This window comes from the organism of the source record quoted next, unplaced genomic scaffold, assembly GCF_019419815.1.
Source record: "Pyrus x bretschneideri cultivar Hongxiangsu unplaced genomic scaffold, Pyrus_bretschneideri_v1 Contig1, whole genome shotgun sequence".
Lineage (NCBI taxonomy): Eukaryota > Viridiplantae > Streptophyta > Magnoliopsida > Rosales > Rosaceae > Pyrus > Pyrus x bretschneideri.
This window is the reverse complement of record NW_025999390.1, coordinates 15,751,935-15,770,315: the sequence shown is the minus strand read 5'-3', so window position 1 is coordinate 15,770,315 and position 18,381 is coordinate 15,751,935. Positions and strand designations below refer to the sequence as shown.

Sequence of the window (18,381 nt, the reverse complement as noted above, 5' to 3'; positions counted from 1 at the left end):
AAGTGGGTATATAAGACCAAGAAGGACTCCAAGGGAGAAATTGAAAGATTTAAGGCTAAACTTGTAGCCAAGGGGATACACTTAACAAGAGGGAATTGATTACACTGAGACATTCTCACCAGTCTCAACAAAATATTCATTTAGGTTTGTAATGGCTTTGGTGGCTCACTATGATCTTCATTTACATCAAATGGATGTAAAAACTGCATTCCTAAATGACAGTTTGGAGGAAGAAATTTATATGCGATAGCCTGAGGGATTCATTAATGCTGATAGTAAGGAATTGGTTTGCAAACTCAAGAAGTTGATTTATGGCCTAAAAAAGGCCTCAAGACAATGCTACTTGAGGTTTGATGAAGTCATGCAATCAAACGGTTTTATTGAGAATTCTGAAGATGTGTGTATATATTTTAAATCCAGTGGGAGACACTTCGCCATATTGGTGTTTTACTGTGGATGATATTTTCATAGCAAGCACTAACCTAACCTTTCTGCATGAAACTAAAATAATACTCAGTGACAACTTTGAGATGAAGGATATGGGTGAAGCTGTCTTATGTCTTGGGAATCGAAATCACTCGTGACAAAAACATAGGACTACTTGGGTTATCACAAAAGGGGTATATTGAGAAAATACTCAAGAGGTTCAATATGTCAACATGCAAGTGGCTGTGATGTACCAGTAACAAAAGAGGATAAGTTGAGTAAACTGCAAAGTCCCAAAACTGAAGCTGAAAAGCTTGAGACGAATGATAAACCATATGCTTCAGTCGTAGGGAGCCTAATGTATGCACAAGTATGCACCAGACCTGACATTGCTTTTGCATTGAGTTTGCTGGGGAGATATCAGTCGAATCCTGGACATGCTTATTGGATTGCAGCAAAGAAGGTGCTCAGATATTTGTAGAAAACCAAAGACTATAAATTGGTATACAAGAGAAGTGATAAGCTTGAGTTGGTTGACTACTGTGATTCAGATTTCGCAGGATGTCAAGACTCATTGAAATCAACTTCTAGCTACATTTTTGTGATGGCAGGAGGTGCAATCTCGTGGAAAAGTATGAAACAAAAGAACATAGCTACATCTACCATGATGGCAGAATACATGGCCTGTTTTGAAGCTACTTCCCAGGCAGTATGGATTGGAAAAGTTTATAGAGGGAATGAGAGTTCTCAATATTGTCACAAATTCGTTGCAGAGATTTTGTGACAATACTGCTGCAGCTTTCTATTCGAAGAACAACAAGAGGTCTTTTGGACCAAACACATGCATATCAAGTACAAGTTGGTTAGGGAAAAGATTAAGCAAGGGTTCATAAAGATCAACTATATTGATACTACATCAATGCTTGCAGATCCCTTGAACAAGCCACATTCAGTCATGTCTTTCAAGAAGCATGTAGAAAATATGGGATTGATCTTGAACTTTGATATGCTGAGTTAGTGGGAGTAGAAAACTATTTTTAAGTTGCAATAAAATAAGTGAGCTAAACTCACTGAGCTTTGAGTTTTGAGATGTGGTTTGTTTCCGAGGTTGGGTTTGAATAAAGATTGTTTTTTTTATTTTTAATTATTTGTGTTCACATGATGCATGCATATTTAATTCTTTTGGCATAAGTTTATTTTAGAATAATAAAAGTTTGCGTTGGCAAACATGCAGAATGCTTGAAAAGCATAACGTGTCATTTTGGAATGATAAAAGGTTTGCATTGGCAAACATGTGGACTGCTTAAAAGCGTAAGCGTGACTTTGGAATGGTAAAAAGTTTGCATTGGTAAACATGTAGACCGTTTAAAAGCATAAGGTGTGACTTATGAAAGTTACGATAAAGTGGACCTGAGATGATACAGAGTAAGACAATTCTTGAGTTACAGTTCATCTCTAGATCATAATCTGATGGTTTTCATATGAATGGTTGACTCAGTGTATGTGATTATGAAGGTTCTGAGATGAAATATCTTTACAACCTTGTTAATCCTACATTGAGAAGTCCATTTGACAGAAATTTGAATTAAGGATGGGATTGGATCGTAGTGATATGGCCATTAAAGAAACAATGACCTCCGACATATGTTTTGAAGCATGATCATTACAATTAGTAGATCAAGTGGGAAAATGTTGGATTTATTCAACATAAATCAACCATAAATGGTCTACTATACGTAATAGGAATGTATAAGTTGGACATCTGTTTAGTTGTGATTTGATTTCCTTATATCAGCCCTACATTAAGTGTCTTACATTATAAGTAGGTTTTGATTGAATCCTTAATAATATATGATTATGATATTTTACTTGAGAACCAAGAAAGGAGAGTTTTAGTTTTCCCTTATGGACGAAATCTAAGACTTTTTGGCTAGTATATAAACACTGGTCCCTGCTAACCCTAGACATGACAACTAAGGCTTCCCATAGAGCATTGTCATCAAGCTAGGAGTTCGCAGAAGAGTTGGTATTCTCTCAATCATGTATTGTTTGCATGGCTACTGCACCTTTAACAAGTAAGTGCTTCATATAAATTTATATAATTGTATATCTTGTGTTTTGATCATACAAACAATATGGATAACATAACTTACAAAGGTGACACAATTTTTTGATTGAAAATAGCATTGCATCTTTCTTTCTAAATGTTCCAACAAGTAAATGCAGCTTGTGACATCAGTACAGTTTTTTCTTGCTTGCTCCCCCCATATTGGTTTCAACTAAAGAATTTAACCAATTACTAAAAGTAGTAATTTCATTCTTATTCACCTTGTAGCTGAGTTGACCACCAAACCAAACTGGTTCAACCTACGGGCATTGCAAGAGTAAATGTTCCACAGATTCCTCATGCTCTTTACAAATGGGGCATATTGGTGAGGCAACAACATGTCTCTTGAATAAATCCAACCTCGTGGCAAAAGCTCTATGAAGTACTCTCCACATGAAAGTCCGAATTTTTGGAGGGGCTTCTAACTTCTAGACACTTTTCACACTCGATTACTAATTTGTGGCAGTGAGGAGTCCCTCTGAAGTCTATTAGGATGCTCCTTGCTATGAATCCAATGGTAACTTGATTTAACAGTTAACGTGCCTCTTTTTTTCATAGGCCAGATTAGCCTACCATTGCAACTAGGATCCCCTATTTGTAGTTCTTTTATTTCATTGATCTCCCTCTGCGATATAATAGAACTAATAGGCTGAACATCCCATTCTTGTTTATAATAGTAGCCTTGCATGGATTAGGATGCCCATTTGGGAGTGATGGAACCCATCTGTCAACCCAAAGCGTTATGTTATTCCCACTCATTACCTGTCATTACGCACCTTTCAAGAGAACCTCTCTCTCTTCTAGTAAGCTTGCCCATGCCCACAAAGCTCTACTTCCTTTTTTTGGCATCTAGAAATGAGGAATTATGGAAATATCTTGCTTTCATAAATCTGACCCATAAAGAATCCGGTTCATTCACCATTCTCCAACATTGTTTAGCCAACAGGGCAACATTAAATTCTTGAAAATTTCTGAACCCTAATGCTCCATCTTGTTTTAGTAGGCCTAACACTTCCCAACTGACCCAATGGATCTTTTTTTCTTCATTCTGACCCCACCAAAATCCTGCTAAAAGAGAATAAAATTCTTTACAACTACTCGCAGGAAATTTAAAAATATTCATTGGGTAGATTGGTACAACTTGAGCTACAACTTGGATAAGCACTTCCTTCCCCATGTGACAGTAGCTTTTGTTTCCAGCCTTGAATTTTCCTCATCAAACGTTCTTTAATATAGCCTAAAGCTTGCCGTTTTGATTTACCCTAGATTGTTGGGAGACTGAGGTAAGTTCCAGGATTCCCAATTACTAGCATTCCCAAAATTCCACCCAAGTCCTCCATTAAACTTCTTGCGGTATTAGTGTTGAAATAAACACTTGATTTATTGAGGCTAACCTGCTGGTCGGATGCTGCACAATACGCATTTAAAATTTGAACAATATTCCTGCAATGTTATTTTGTGGCCTGGAGGAAAATTAAAGTATCATCCGCAAAGAACATATGTGAAATGCTCGAACTATTTGAGCTAATTTTTACTCCTTTAAGATAATTCAAATCCACAGCTTTTTGAATGAGTAAAAAGAGAACATCACTTACAAACAGAAATAAGTAGGGTGAGAGATGATCCCCTTGTCGAAACCCGTAGGAAGGGAGAAATTTCTGGCTTGCCTTGCCATTGATTATGGTGGAAAAATCAACCGAGACCACTCATTCCATTATTAAATCAATCCACCTCCTATCAAATCCCGTTTTGATCATGACCTCCTTCAGGAAGTCCCAATCCACTCGATCATAAGCCTTATTCATATCCAACTTTATTCCTAACTCAAACTTCTTTTTCGTTTTTCTTGGGTTCATAAAATGAAATATCTCATGGGCTATCATGATATTATCTTGAATTTACCGACCAGCAACAAAAACATTATACATTGGAAAAATTAATTTTGTAAAAGGGGTTTGAGACGATTAGCAAGAACTTTAGAAAGTACCTTATATGAGAAATTGCATAAGCTTATGGGTTTGAATTAAGCTACAGTCTCCGGATTCGAGACTTTGGGGATCAGAACAATTTGCGTGGAGTTTAATTTTTTAGGGCTAGCCTCCCCATTCATAAAATCGTTGGCAATTCCTTTCATTTCTTGGGAAATTACATCCCAATAGCATTGATAGAAGATTTCTTGAAACCCATCAGGACCTGGCACCTTCAAGCCCCTCATTTGAAACACCGCTTCTTCAATCTCATCATCTCTTAACAGGCAAGTGTGAGTAAGGTTCATCTCCGTGGTTACCTTCGGCTCAATAAATTCCAACATTGTGCCCCAATCTCTTGGCCCGTCAGATGCAAATAAAGTCTTGTAGTGATCCTCAACAACTCTTCTTATCTGTTTAGGATTTTCAACCCATTGCCCATTACCATCCTTGATCTTCACAATCTTGTTTTGCCTTCTCCGTTGCACCATAGTTTGATGGAAAAAAGAAGTATTAGCATCTCCGTATTGCAACCATTTAATTCTTGAGCGCTGCTACCAACAACTCTCTTCTTGCTTCCATAAACTATCAAGCTGCATAGAAGTGGATTGAATTTGATCAACATTTTCCTTCCGTTTGCTCTAAAGATTACTCAAATGTTGCGTTAATTCTTCAATTTGTATGCTTCTCTGTCTAAACTTTCTCTTGCTCCATTCCTTCAACCTACTTCGACATAGATTAAGTTTCATTTGCCATTTCACCAACCAGTCACCTTCAAACTCTTCCTCCCAGCTTTTTTTAATAATCTCTCTGCATTCTTCTTCTTTAGTCCAAAAGACTTCAGACTTGAAGGACATTTACCTTTAACGGTCTCTGGTTCACAATTCACAATAAGCGGACAGTGATCCAATCCCATCATTTTTGTTGCCCTATAAAGCTTGGCGCTTTTGCTGTCTTGTAGACGTTGTTGTTGGACTGTTGAAGTTTATCTATTGAAATTGTTATTCTGATCAAAGGTAAAAAATAAGGGCGAAAATTCTTTAATTCTAGAAACGATGGGAAAGTATTCAATTTATGTAGTTGATTGATTCAGTTAAAAGCTCATATGATTAGTGGAATTAGGAGAGTATTGGTCTTTGGTTTTTATGAGTTTATATCCTTCGTGTTTGGGTCGGGCTACTTACTTAACTTGCCATGTCCGTGTATGAGCCCAAACTCAACATAACTCCGGTGGCACTCGTGGTTTTAAGTTTGATTTTCTGCTCCCAACTGTCACTTGTATAGAAAAAAAAAATTTGTTTACAAGGGACTTGTAGTTTCAGTGGTTAAGAGTATTTACCTGTACCCTTGAGGTACTAAGTTAGAAATGGAGCATGCCTATTTTTAAGATGTAAAATTAAAAAGAAAATAGAAAGACATCTAAACTCTAAAATATATCATTTTATCTTAACTTTTTATGGGAAATTAGCTACAATAACACTTTTGTTTATTTTGTCATTTGGTTTGTAGAAATGATTATTTTTTTTTAGTAACAACAACATGTTGATCATATCTTAACGACATAACAATGATATAACAACAACACAACAATGATATAATGACAACTGATGAATTGTCAAAATATGATTATTGTAGCTAATTGCCCAATTTTTATCTGTAACAATATGACATATTTTTTTACTTATGACAATTAAAACCATGTGTACATTTTTTAAGACGAGACTTAAAAAATTATAAATTATTACATCGTGAAATTTATTCTTATATATAATTAGTCAAGTTAGTGGTTATATCACCATAAATAGCCTTTACACGTTTTCAAGCATAAGTCCAATTCCAACCTTGTCCCAACAACTTCAATCCATTTACCAGCACAAAAGAGTTTAAAGCTCCACTTGTCCTCCTCTCATGCCCGTAGACCTGATTCCACTGCAGCGGCCGTGGAAAATCAAACACTAGACCCCTCTCTACACCAAAAAAGAAAAAGAAAAGAAAATCAAACATTAGAATTCTGCTCTTCAATTTCCATCTCCGCAAGTCCATGTTCACAAGAAGCCTTCGACCCTCCAATCAATAATCATGTCGGAGCACATAACAGAAAGCAACACTGCGCAGACATAATAATTGGGCTTATTAAGCTATGGGTTCCTATAAAATTGAAGGGTTTTGCACCCGCTTTACTTGTATTATGTAAAATCGATCATAAATCGTGATAGAATCCGATGCATGAAAACTGAATCACACTCTAAATTGGAAAAATCCGATGAGTTTGAGTGTGCTCTATAAAATGGCTGAATTTTAGAGCCCATTAACACACTTTCCTTGTTGGATGTAAGTTGTAAAATATAATCATGCAATTTAACTTTTTATTTCTTGTACGGATTTGAAGATTAAATTAGATGATGCTTTATAGTTAAAACCAAACACAATTTGACAAGTATATATCTTGCGTGTGCGAAGTTCAGTATTATTTTTTTTATTTTTAAATATTTTTTTAATTAAGCACTGTGCTTTTCTTGGACATTTGAATTTGATCTATTACCTGTACCACTACAAATTGGCTGCTTGCGAGTGAGTTAATATTTGACATAAACTAATGACCCTATTAATTAACCCATTACCTACTTCACGTTAATGTACTAAGTTTAATCAGCATTTGCATGTTCTTTTGCACCAGCAGAGGTTAAATTATTTGGTTAAAGATATTACTCCTATTCTCTTTAGACTGGTACGCACCAAAACCGTTGAGTTGATGGGAAGGTAATACACCTAACACGTCAAGATTTTAATAAGATGCAGTCATGCAGGAAGATGTTGCTACGTACATACGTGTCATGTATAGCAAAACGTCAGAGCTATATATATGTCGAATTGAAAATGATTTATGCAATTTTTTTTTCTTTCTTTGTCTTTTTTTTTTTTTTTTCTAACTGTCAGATTGAATAAATTAAAGAGGAATTAAAAAACAAAACCAAATTAATAAGCATAGAAAGAGAAACAAAGTGTGAAAATCATTTTTCATGTAGTATATGTATACCTATAGTTGTTAACCATTGCTCTCAATTAATATTAATAAATGATAACATATAAGTGAAGCTCTTTTTTTATTTATTTATTTTTTCACACCAGATATAAGTGAAGCTCTTGACTTACCACAACAATTAAGAAACAGCGTCCGATCTCATTAGTTGGGTTTTCGTTTTGAACAAGCAAGGAAAAGTAAGATGGATCTTAGTCCTTGTTGCTTATGCTTAATTATCACAACTTCGAGGTGTATTAAATTATATGTGGCATTCTTTCATGGATCATGGTATAACTAAAGAAAGGATATTCAAGACTAAGGTGGGACAATTGGGATATGACAATCCATCGCATAATCAAAGTTTTCTTTAGCCCACTCTATTGACAATTGCTTAATCAATTACACTTGGATTACAAACGGAGCGGCGTTCTTTGTCATCACCTAAGAAAGACGTGAACTTATTTTATTCGCGGAACAAAATGTATCATGTGTCATTATATAAGTAGATGAATATAGAATAATATATTTCATCTTTATTTGTGTTGTGGTATGTAGAGTACTGATTCATATTCTGAATATACTGAAAAATTTCTTTAAGAAAGACAAACAAACGTAAAGACAAATGTATAGGTTGTGCCATGTAAGTAAAAGCCAACCTATTAGGCCATCTCCAACCGAGGGCTGGCCAGAGGGCTCGTTTTAGCCCTTTGGCCCTCCAAGAAATTAATATTTTAATGAACAGTACAGGGCCATATTTGCCCCCATCTCCAACCAAGGGCCAAAGGGCCATAGGGCTCGTTTTAGCCCTATCACAAAAAACTGTCTCCAACCGAAGGCCAAAGGGTCATAGGGCCAAACATAATTTATTATTTAAAAACTATAGCTTAAATTCAAATCCAACGGCTAGGTGACATCAGCTAGTCGTTGGTAGCTGACATCATGCTGACGTTAGCTAGTCGTTGGACTCCATCATGATGTCTTGCATCATATTACACAATATGATAGTGGAGGATGAGTGAGATGGGTACATTGATGGAGAGTTTGATGATGACCAAGAAGATCCAAATAGGTCAAGAAGGGCTCGTGCAAAAGTATATGATGGGCCTAATTTGCCTTTCAATCCAAGAACTAGTAGTATCTCTATAAATGAGTACATGAGGCGCTATAGAATGATACGTTCTCGTGCCACAAACAAGTACCTACAACAGGATCTTGTTGCACATCTTTGGGCCAAAAGAAGCATGGAGTAGACGCTTAAGTTTTATGTTGTTAAATGTTTTTAAAAATATTGTTTAAGTTTCACGTTGTTAAATGTTTTTTTTATGTTGTATAATTTGTATGTTGGTTAATATTATTTAATGTTGTTTCATATTGTTTAATGTTGTTTCATGTTACTTAATTTAATTTAATGTTGTATAATGGCTTAGGAAGTTATAGGAAAAAAAATATAATTTAAAAAAAATATGAAACAAATTTTGTGAAATAGAAGTTATAGGAAAAATTTTGTAAATAAAAAATAATAATAAAACTGTAAAAAAAAAAAAAAAAATTCTAATGCAACGACTAGCTGACGTCAGCTAGCCGTTGCATTTGAATTTTAGCTTAAGGATTCTTGTCGGTTATAACCGACAGGAATAATGATTTTTCTAGCCAGCCCCGGGCTGGCTGTCTGGCTGCATGTAGCCAATCCTCCAGCCCTCCAGCCCTTTTAGATTCCGTGGGGCCCTCTCAAATTCCACGAGCCCTCTGGCCTAGCACTCAGTTGGAGACGGTTTTCGGGCTATTTTCGGCCATCTGGCCCTCTGGACCCTTCGGTTTGAGATGGCCTTAGAGGGTCCTTCCCAGCGAGGTTCAAGTAACAAAACAGATACTTATATTTTATAATTTAGAAAGGAGAAAAGGCGTGAATTTGTGTAAATTTAAATTTGTCTCCAACCAAGGGTGAAAATGAATTTGCCAAAAAGAGTAATTAGGGTTACATTTAGCCAAGAACAATACATATAGCAAGCTCTTAAGCCCCTCGCGAGCCCCAATATGTGTATTCCAAGTTAAAATAAAAAGATTTAGCCTTACATAGCTGAAGATGAAAAAAAATTAGGAAAAATTAGTATCTGGTCCATATTTACTAATGTTCATTGACCAAGACCTTATCAGTATTCAGATTTTGATCGAAGTCCCTAATATCAGTGTATTAATGAATTAAAATGTTAGTCCAATAATTTTTAAAATACAAATTTATAATTGATTTAGGGTGTAAGTATAATGGGCATTTCCATATGTGGTGGAAGTACGTGGGGCGAGCCAACGCTTCATCCTTTATCCGCTTTATCTCTTCCTTCGAAGGCAGGCCACCTTTTTCCTGACAAAGAAGATTGACCAGCCAGCGCCACTCATGGTACTCAGCAGGAATGCCCTAGGCGACGTGCACTTTCTTCATATCTGCAGAAGTCTTTTGAGTTGAGCTAAACTCCGAATCTACGCAAAGTGAGAAGGACAATCAATAAATTGAAGTCATGGAGAAACTCAACAAAACATTCAAGCAGGACAAGCATGAAGTAGTTCAGTTACTACTGATAAAGGTAGTCGGGACATGCAGCTCAGGAGAAGAGTTAGATTCCCACTCTTCGCTCACCTCCAAGGTATCTTTTGCCCACTTACGGTCACATTTGCTAGAAGCATCAAGCAGCTTATGGCGAGACCTCAGCTGCCCTACACTTTTCTTGTGGCCAATCTCAAAGAAGTACCAAAACTCATTTATGGTCAAGCCAAGATCAAAGAACCTGCTCAAGTTTGAGAACCCCACCATTGCATGAACTGCATTTGGGGAACATTGAGCAGGCGCCCATTACATGGAGCAGATCACTTCCTAGAAAAGACGCGGCATCTGAAAAGTAAATCCCAACATACAGCTCAGGAGAAGAGTCACATTTCCACTCTCATTCCCTCCTCCAATTTCTGGCGGGCCCGAGCCTAACATCGTGTCACCTGGCCCACATCAACCTCTCGCTGAGCCCAGCTCGCACCGCCAGCACCTCGGCCAAGCCAAGCTAACCCGTGTTACGCCACTAAGCAGCCCCGTGGCTCATTGCTATGTGTCACCCACACCTATGGCCCCCACTAAGCCAATTTTTTGAGTCCTAAGACTCCCAAATAATTCAAGAAGAAGAAAATTCAAATTTTTCTTACCTTGGTGCGGCACGGAGAAGAAGAACTACAACGAGAGATGATTCTTTGCATGGGCAAGAAAAGAAGAACTCTAGAGGAAGGGGAATAAAAATTTCCTCTGGCTTTTCTTATTTGTTGGACTAATGATTGTTCTTCAAATTTATTTAATCCCCTACTTAAGGTAGAATTAAATAGGTATTGGTGTGGTTGGTGAATGAAAGAAAAGGAAGACGATGACGGTAGCGAAAGAATTGATGATTTTTTGTGTGATTTTCCTTTTTGTTTTCTTTTTCTCTTTTTTGTTGGATTGTGAACTTTTATTTTTTAAAAACACATTTGTAATTTTTTTTTTTCTGAATTATGAATTCAAAAATATTATTAACAAACAAGTACCAAACACAGTATAAATAATACGGTCATTAGTCCAACATTCACCAAACGTCCAACTAATTTAGTCAGTACTATCTGATGACTATACATCTTATTCGACTGAAATAGTCAGTACAGTCCGAATTGCCAAACGAGGCCTAAATGAACAAGCTATACATGTTGAGTAGGTGTTGAGGCCCAAAACTGTCACACATAAATCTAACCAAGTCTCAAGGCCCAATTGTCATGCAAGCTTTCATTCAAGCTCAAACACATGCCGAGTGTCGATGCAAATTTCTGCCGTCTTCAGTCTTGATGAAAATGTACCTGCAAAACAATCAACACCTTTGTTCAGAGATCTAAGCCTCACGCGCCCACGAGGTGGGGGAGGGGGTTAGGTCAACGGATCTCCGATGCCTAAGTTAGTTTATCCGAGAGAGTAAAGTGTTTAGGGCTTTTTTAGGGTTGCAAAAACTCTCAAAATTTGGTAGAATATGGGGTATTTATAGGGTTAGGGCCGGCCATATAGTGTTTAATGGAGAGATATTCTCTAAATATTTCCAAGATATTTAATAGGAAATAATATCTTGAGATAATAGAGTAATTATCCTTAATTGATTTAAATTAGGATTACTTACTTGATTTGAGTCAATCTTGAAATGGGAATGTATTAAAGGTAGGATTTGGGTAATTAATCCTTATCTTTAATTCATTGCCAAAGACAGGTGAGCTGTGGGTAGTCGTATTCAGCTGCTGAGACCTCCAGAGGTGTGAGCTTGCGCTTGGGAGCATTTGAGAAGCTGCCCATTTATTGAGGGCAATCTTGTCTTCTTTGAATAAAAGTCCACGTGTTGCCTATAGAATTTTTGGGATTATTTTAGGCTTCACAAATGCCCCCACACCTAGTGTGCTGCATACAGGAACATGATAGTAGGTGTAGGAATCCCAAGTTGCTTAGGCTTGTAGCTTGCTCAATCAGTAAGTAGAAATTCCATGCTTTACAGAGAATCGGTGCAACCAAAAACCCAGAGGAAATTAAAAAAAAAAACCTAGTTTTGAGTTTTTAATCCATTGAAACCAAAAACCTAGATGAAATCTTTTCTAGTTTTGAGTTTAATCACCGAACATCATCAAAATCAAATAACAATTAAGCCAAAAACCCAGATAATGTCTCTCCACAATAGGAACAACGTAACTTGGATTCGATCTACCACCTCTGGTTTTCTGTTCAAAATCTATTTGATGCTAATCGGAGGTGGGGAGGGAGAAAGAGGGAGAGAACGAATACCTTAGTTGAGAAAAAGTTCTCGATGTGCCGGAGCAGATGGTGAGATGGTTGGAGGAACGTGTTTTTGCTTTAAGGGGGTCTATTCAATTTGGATTTTGAGAGAGTTTCAGGGAATTAATGATTCTAGGTGTATTCAATTGGGAATTTAAAAGACTTTATAAAAGTCTTGGTGTATTCAATTAAGATTCTTAAAGACTTCTTACAATTCCCTATAAATTTAGGTGTATTGAATCGTAACTTTTTGAAAGTCTCTAAAAGTTTAGGTGTATTGAAAAAGGAATTGGATTTGAACGGATTAGTGATTTGGTGGATTTTGTAGGATTTCAAGGTGATATGTATAAATACCAAAGAGCTTGGCAAATCTCACCTCTCTGTGTGATTTGGGTTTCCCATCGTTTCGAATTCTTTGTGAAGGTACAATCTTTCTTCCTCCGCAACTTCTTCCCATTGTTTCGAATATTGTAACCCGTATGTAGCGGCAGTCCTGTTGTTCTTCGTCTACTTTGATTCTAGGGTCTCCTTGTTCTCCACTGTGTAATATTGCTTTCGTGCTTGTTTGTGGTATAGGATTATGGGTTTTGTTTCTATTTTTTTGGGTTTTTTTTTTCTTTCAGCAATCTGTTTATTTTTAGGGGTTTATTTGGTTGGCATTGTTTATATGTTCTGTGTGGGATGATGATTCCCAATTTTTGTTTGTTTATTATCTATCTAGGGGTTTCCCGTGTCATCACTTGTTCATCATTATTTCTGGTTACTGTGGTGAGTAATTACGCTGGGAATTCGATTGTTTAATATGTCAATCTGTTGAGATGATTTCTAATATGAAACAATCTTTGAGTCTTTTTTCATAGTCATTTATGCTTTTTAATAATATGTCAATCTGTTAAGATGATTTCTTTAATCTAATATGAAACAATCTTTTAGTCTTTTTTTATAGTCATTTATGCTTTTTAATTTGCAGGAGCGACTAGCCAGGGCCACGTACTCTGCTTCATCTAGCAAAAGGAGTACGTATAAACAGCGCTCCTCATATATGCCATTTAGTTTCGTACGCTGCTTGTGCTTGTTGTTAGACCAACTCTAATGGTGGGCTAAAAGCCAAATTACTCTCCAAAATTTCCCCTCAAACCCAATCCAACCCAAGGGAAAATTTTGGGCTAAATGCTAAATGCTAAACCAAGGCCAAATTCGCCCCAAAATTTAGCCCAGAAATCGGAGTGGACTCCACCCAATATTTATCGGAATTTAAATTTTTTTAGATTAAAATATTCATAAAATTAATTTTTGATAGTCTACATATTTATTTATTTAAAAAAAAATTAATTTAACAAAAAAAAAAGTCTAAGTTCATTATTTAATAATCTCGGGCTAAAATTTTAGGCTAGAACGGTTGGAGCAGAAAAACTGTTTCTAGACTAAAAACTAAATTTTCTGGGTTAAAATATTTAGCTTTTAACCCAACCATTGGAGATGGTCTTAGGGCTTAATGCCTAGAATAATTATCCCATTAATTTTCTCGCTATCTAATACGTAATTATTGTAACTAGCTAATAACATGTATAATATATCCTCTATGTGCTATCTTGTTATCCTCTAGGGTTTGGAATTCTCAAGTTTGTATAGATGTTACATGTATAGATATTCTTGATCAGCCTGTACTTGGGCTTGTATTTATTGGCATTCTTTACGGTATCATAAATATTCTTCTGAACAATCGTCCTAATATTTAGAATTCACCTTGATATGTAAATGTCTGATTGGAATGGTTTATAAGCTACTTTAGACTTGTAATCCCTATTAGCTTTTATTGTCATGTCTCATTGTTTTATTACAATGCATCATCTAGTAAGATTATAAATGGGAGATTCACAATAAGAAAAGACAAAAGGAAACTATAAGCAGTGGTTCGTGCAAGAGAAAAACATGTTGTTACAGCTACTTGTTGAGGTTGTAAACAATGGATGGTATGATGCTAATGGCATAATAAGCAAGTAGACCATAGAAGCCAAAATTGTTCCTGTGCTCAATGAAAAACTTGGGTGTAAGAAAACTGAAGATCATGTTAAGAACCGTATGAAAACATTGAAGGGTTGATTTCAATAAATTTGCTAGCTTTTTAGACACAGTTCTGGATTTGGTTGGGACCCTGTCACAAAGAAGTTCATAGCTCGTGATAGAAGTATGGGAAGGTTTCCTTAGGGTGAGTTTTATTTTTTATTTATTTAAAGAATATATTATTTACACATGATGATCTTTCATGTTTATACATTTTGTATTTAACAATTTTTTTTTTTTTTTTTGTTTTAGCTAGTCTAACCCAAAGAGTCAAGGTATTCGCAAAAAGACATTTGCAGACTATGAAGATTTGATGACTGTTTTTGGTGATGGAACAGCTAAAGGAAATAACTCAAATGGATTGGGCGATGATACTGATGTCACAACATATAGAGTTGAAGAAAGTAGGCCATTCAGAGTAGATGAATTTCCTCCCTTTTATGAGAACGTCGAGCAACTTGATCCATTATGCCAAACGCCATCCCATGCATCATCTTTCCTAGATGCAAATTTTGAGGATCCCACTGCTGCAATTGCCACTGAAATTCAAGGAATTCATAGCATAACGGAGAAAAGAGAAAAAGATAGAGAAAAAAAAAAAAAAAGAAATGGAGAAAAAAGAAGAAGAGAAAAACAACAATGTTTGGGATGCTATAAAAGCGACTCCAAACTTGGATGCTCCTAGTTGTTACAAAGCAGTTGCGTTGGTTCAAAAATTGGGAATGAAAAAAGAGTTCTTTAAAATGACACCAGAAGAACGCTCAGAATGGATAAAATACAATATGGAGTGAATGCGGTTATTTTAGATTTGTTTACATCTTGGAGTATTTACTTTTGTTTGATAACATTTTGACTTTGGTTTGGTTATTTCAAATTTGATCTTGGAGTATCTAATTTGTTTGATAATACATTGACTTTGGTTTAAATGATAGAAGAAGTAGTTTATTTCTTTACCTTTCTCTCGATTATGTTCTAATGGATATAGTTTTGTTTTTTTAGGTGATTCTTTATATAATGTCTGAAAACATGTGTGAAGAGGAAATGGAAAGAGAAGATGAAGAATATCATGAAGCTATTAAGTTACTATTGATGGTAGTACAAGCAATAGTTCAAGTGCTAAATGCGTTAATGGTTATTATACATGATGATCATATTGAACGTCCATTGGCTTGACGACCTATTAGTAGAACTGGATACGATTATATTAACAAGGTATTGAATGAGGATCCTTAAGAATTTCGAGTGCTATATAGGATGTATCCGGATGTTTTCTTAAAGCTATGCGATGTCCTTACGGAAAAGACGTATTTGAAGGGTACAAGATTTATTTGTATTGAAGAAATGGTTGCTACATTTCTACTCACTATTGGTCAAAATTATTGATATTGCCAAACTTGGGACACATTTCGCCAGTCACATTTTACAACAAGCAAAAATTTCAACGATGTTTTGAAGGCCTTGAACACAATTGCACCAGATTTGATGGTTTAACCTGGATCCACGGTGCCAACTAAAATAAGAGAAAGTACAAGATTTTACCCTTATTTTAAGGTTAGTAATTAGTACTTGATGGAACACATATACCAGCAATGGTATCGGGACCTGAAGTAGCTAGCTATCGTGATCGTCATGGTAAAATATCACAAAATGTATTAGCTGCTTGTAACTTTGATTTGGAATTCATATATATTCTTAGCGGATGGGAGGGTTCAGCTCATGACTCCAAACTATTACATGATGCTGTATCAAGGAGGAACAGATATAAAGTGCCAGAAGGTTCATATTCATTCATTTATTTATTTATACTAGGACTTACCATAAATAATAACTTTATGTGTTTTAATTTTAGGTAAAATTTTTCTAGTGGATTGTGGATTTGCAAATCGTCATCAATTTTTAGCTCTGTTTCAAGGTTTTCGATATCATCTCCAAGATTTTGCTGGTAACGATCGTGACCCCGTAAATGCGAATGAGTTGTTCAATCTTCGACATGCTTCCTTGAGAAACGGAGTGGAGAGGATATTTGGTGTATTTAAATCTCGATTCACAATTTTCAAGTCTGCACCTCCATTTCCAATTAAAACACAAGCAGAGTTGGTGTTAGCTTGTGCAGGGTTGCACAACTTTCTTCGCAAGGAGTGTCGTTTTGATGAATTTCCAATTGAACTAGAAGATGATGAATATGAAGATGAAGAAAATGATGATGAACTAGGTAATCAAACTCAACAGCAACAACGACAGATTGCTAATGCATGGAGAGCTGGCATAGCTACAAATATGTGGACATATACTATGAGTAATAGCATTCAAAGATGAGAAATAGAGAATTAATTGTTTTTACGGATTGGAGTATGCAATTTATGTTTAAAAAACTTTGATAGCTAGTTAATTTTGTAAGCCTTAACTTTCAAGATTTTGGAAGCCAATGTTTAATTTCACCTTGATAGCTAGTTGAAAACATTGCATGTGAACTTGGTATTGCGATTTGGTATTAGTAGGATGAAACTGATTAATGTTTATAGTATCATAAGAAGTTCAATGGTTATCCTCGGATTTCAAAAGCTTATCTATGCTCTCCTTTTCTATCCTTGCCATATTTTGTCAGGACGTCGGTGCAGCTTCACACCTGGATGAAGGCTATTGTGGATGCTTACCATCTTAGCCAGAAAGGCACTCTAATAAGGGAAGCAAGAGACCTCATGAACCCAAAGATCATTAAAAAAATGGAGGAGCTGAAGTAGTTAGTCGAAAACAAGTTCCTGTGACAAAGATAAATACTACTACGGATATTCAATAGAACAGTGGCCATGAATCTTCGAATTTTCTCAAGTTCCTGGTAGCATGGGCTACGACGCTTGGAACTTCAAACATCGAAATGATCTGTCAGCCTTATAGGTTAAACATGTAGTTATTTCCTAGAATTTTGTAGTCTGATGTACATCAAGCCTTTTTTTTTTTTTCACTGTAAAGAGAAGGAAATTGATGATCAAATTCTCTGCAATTCTCTAACCCCATGTAAAGAATTCTATCACAATTCATGTGAATTCTCTAGAAGTTATAATTAATTCACTCAAAATCTCTGGGAATTCTTTTTTTTTTTTCTCCTAAACTCTCTCAAATTCTATAGATTGAAATTCCCTGAAACTCTCTCAAAATCCTAATTGAATACACCTCACTTAGTGTGAACCCAAGTAAATAATACCAAGGTATTGGACGGGATTAGCAAACGGATGTAAGGGGTATAAAAAATGGTGGGGCCGGATTAATAATCCGGTGTTTATTTAGTACAAAATTCACCAAACACCTGTTTCGTATTATATAATACTATCCGATGTTTTATACGATGTGCCAAACGAGGCATTAGTCATCATTTATATAATTCTAGTCAAATCATAGGTTTGAATATTTAATAATATTGATCTCTAAGAACATGTTCATTGATAGCATAAACGTCTCTCTTTAAATCACTACTTTTGTTCTTCAGTTACATAAAAGTGATTTGAACTCCGAACCTAATCTACTCTTATCCGCTGCTTAATGGCCCATTCATCATTGAGCAAACTCCAATGACCGCAATTTAATTCAATATTAATTCGAGGTATATAATTCATCACAAGGGAAATATAACCCAAAAAAAAAAAAAAATCACTGTCGGCAACAATGAATATAAAGCTAAAAAATGGAAAAATGGTTGGTGGTTGCACATGCAAATGCATTTTTCAGTCGAATGAATCTGCATGCTCATTATATATCTACTACTCCCTTTTTCTTATATATGTTTAGATATTATTTTTTGGATTCCATTAATAATTTATTTTCGGTGGAGTTTTTAGGCAAGATGCATGGGAGGGAGATGGGGTCCTGCTAATCAAAGACGAATCTTAAGCGGCCCTTTCTTCTTCTTCTTCTTCTTCTCCTCTTCACAATTTCACATGGTGTGTCTCAACCTCCCCTCCATGCATTATTATTCTTTTTCTGGTCA

The 18,381-nt window shown here is 35.8% G+C and overlaps 1 long non-coding RNA gene and 1 pseudogene across 1 annotated transcript; both read left to right on the top strand.

The window, feature by feature from the left end:
* The first annotated feature begins 12,711 nt into the window (after positions 1-12,711).
* On the top strand, positions 12,712-16,167 carry LOC125471548. Its single transcript, XR_007253677.1, has 3 exons — positions 12,712-12,758; positions 13,306-13,351; positions 15,399-16,167. It is a non-coding gene; the product is annotated as an uncharacterized LOC125471548 (long non-coding RNA).
* LOC103966748 lies at positions 13,788-15,352 on the top strand (annotated as a pseudogene).
* Positions 16,168-18,381: the final 2,214 nt, after the last annotated feature.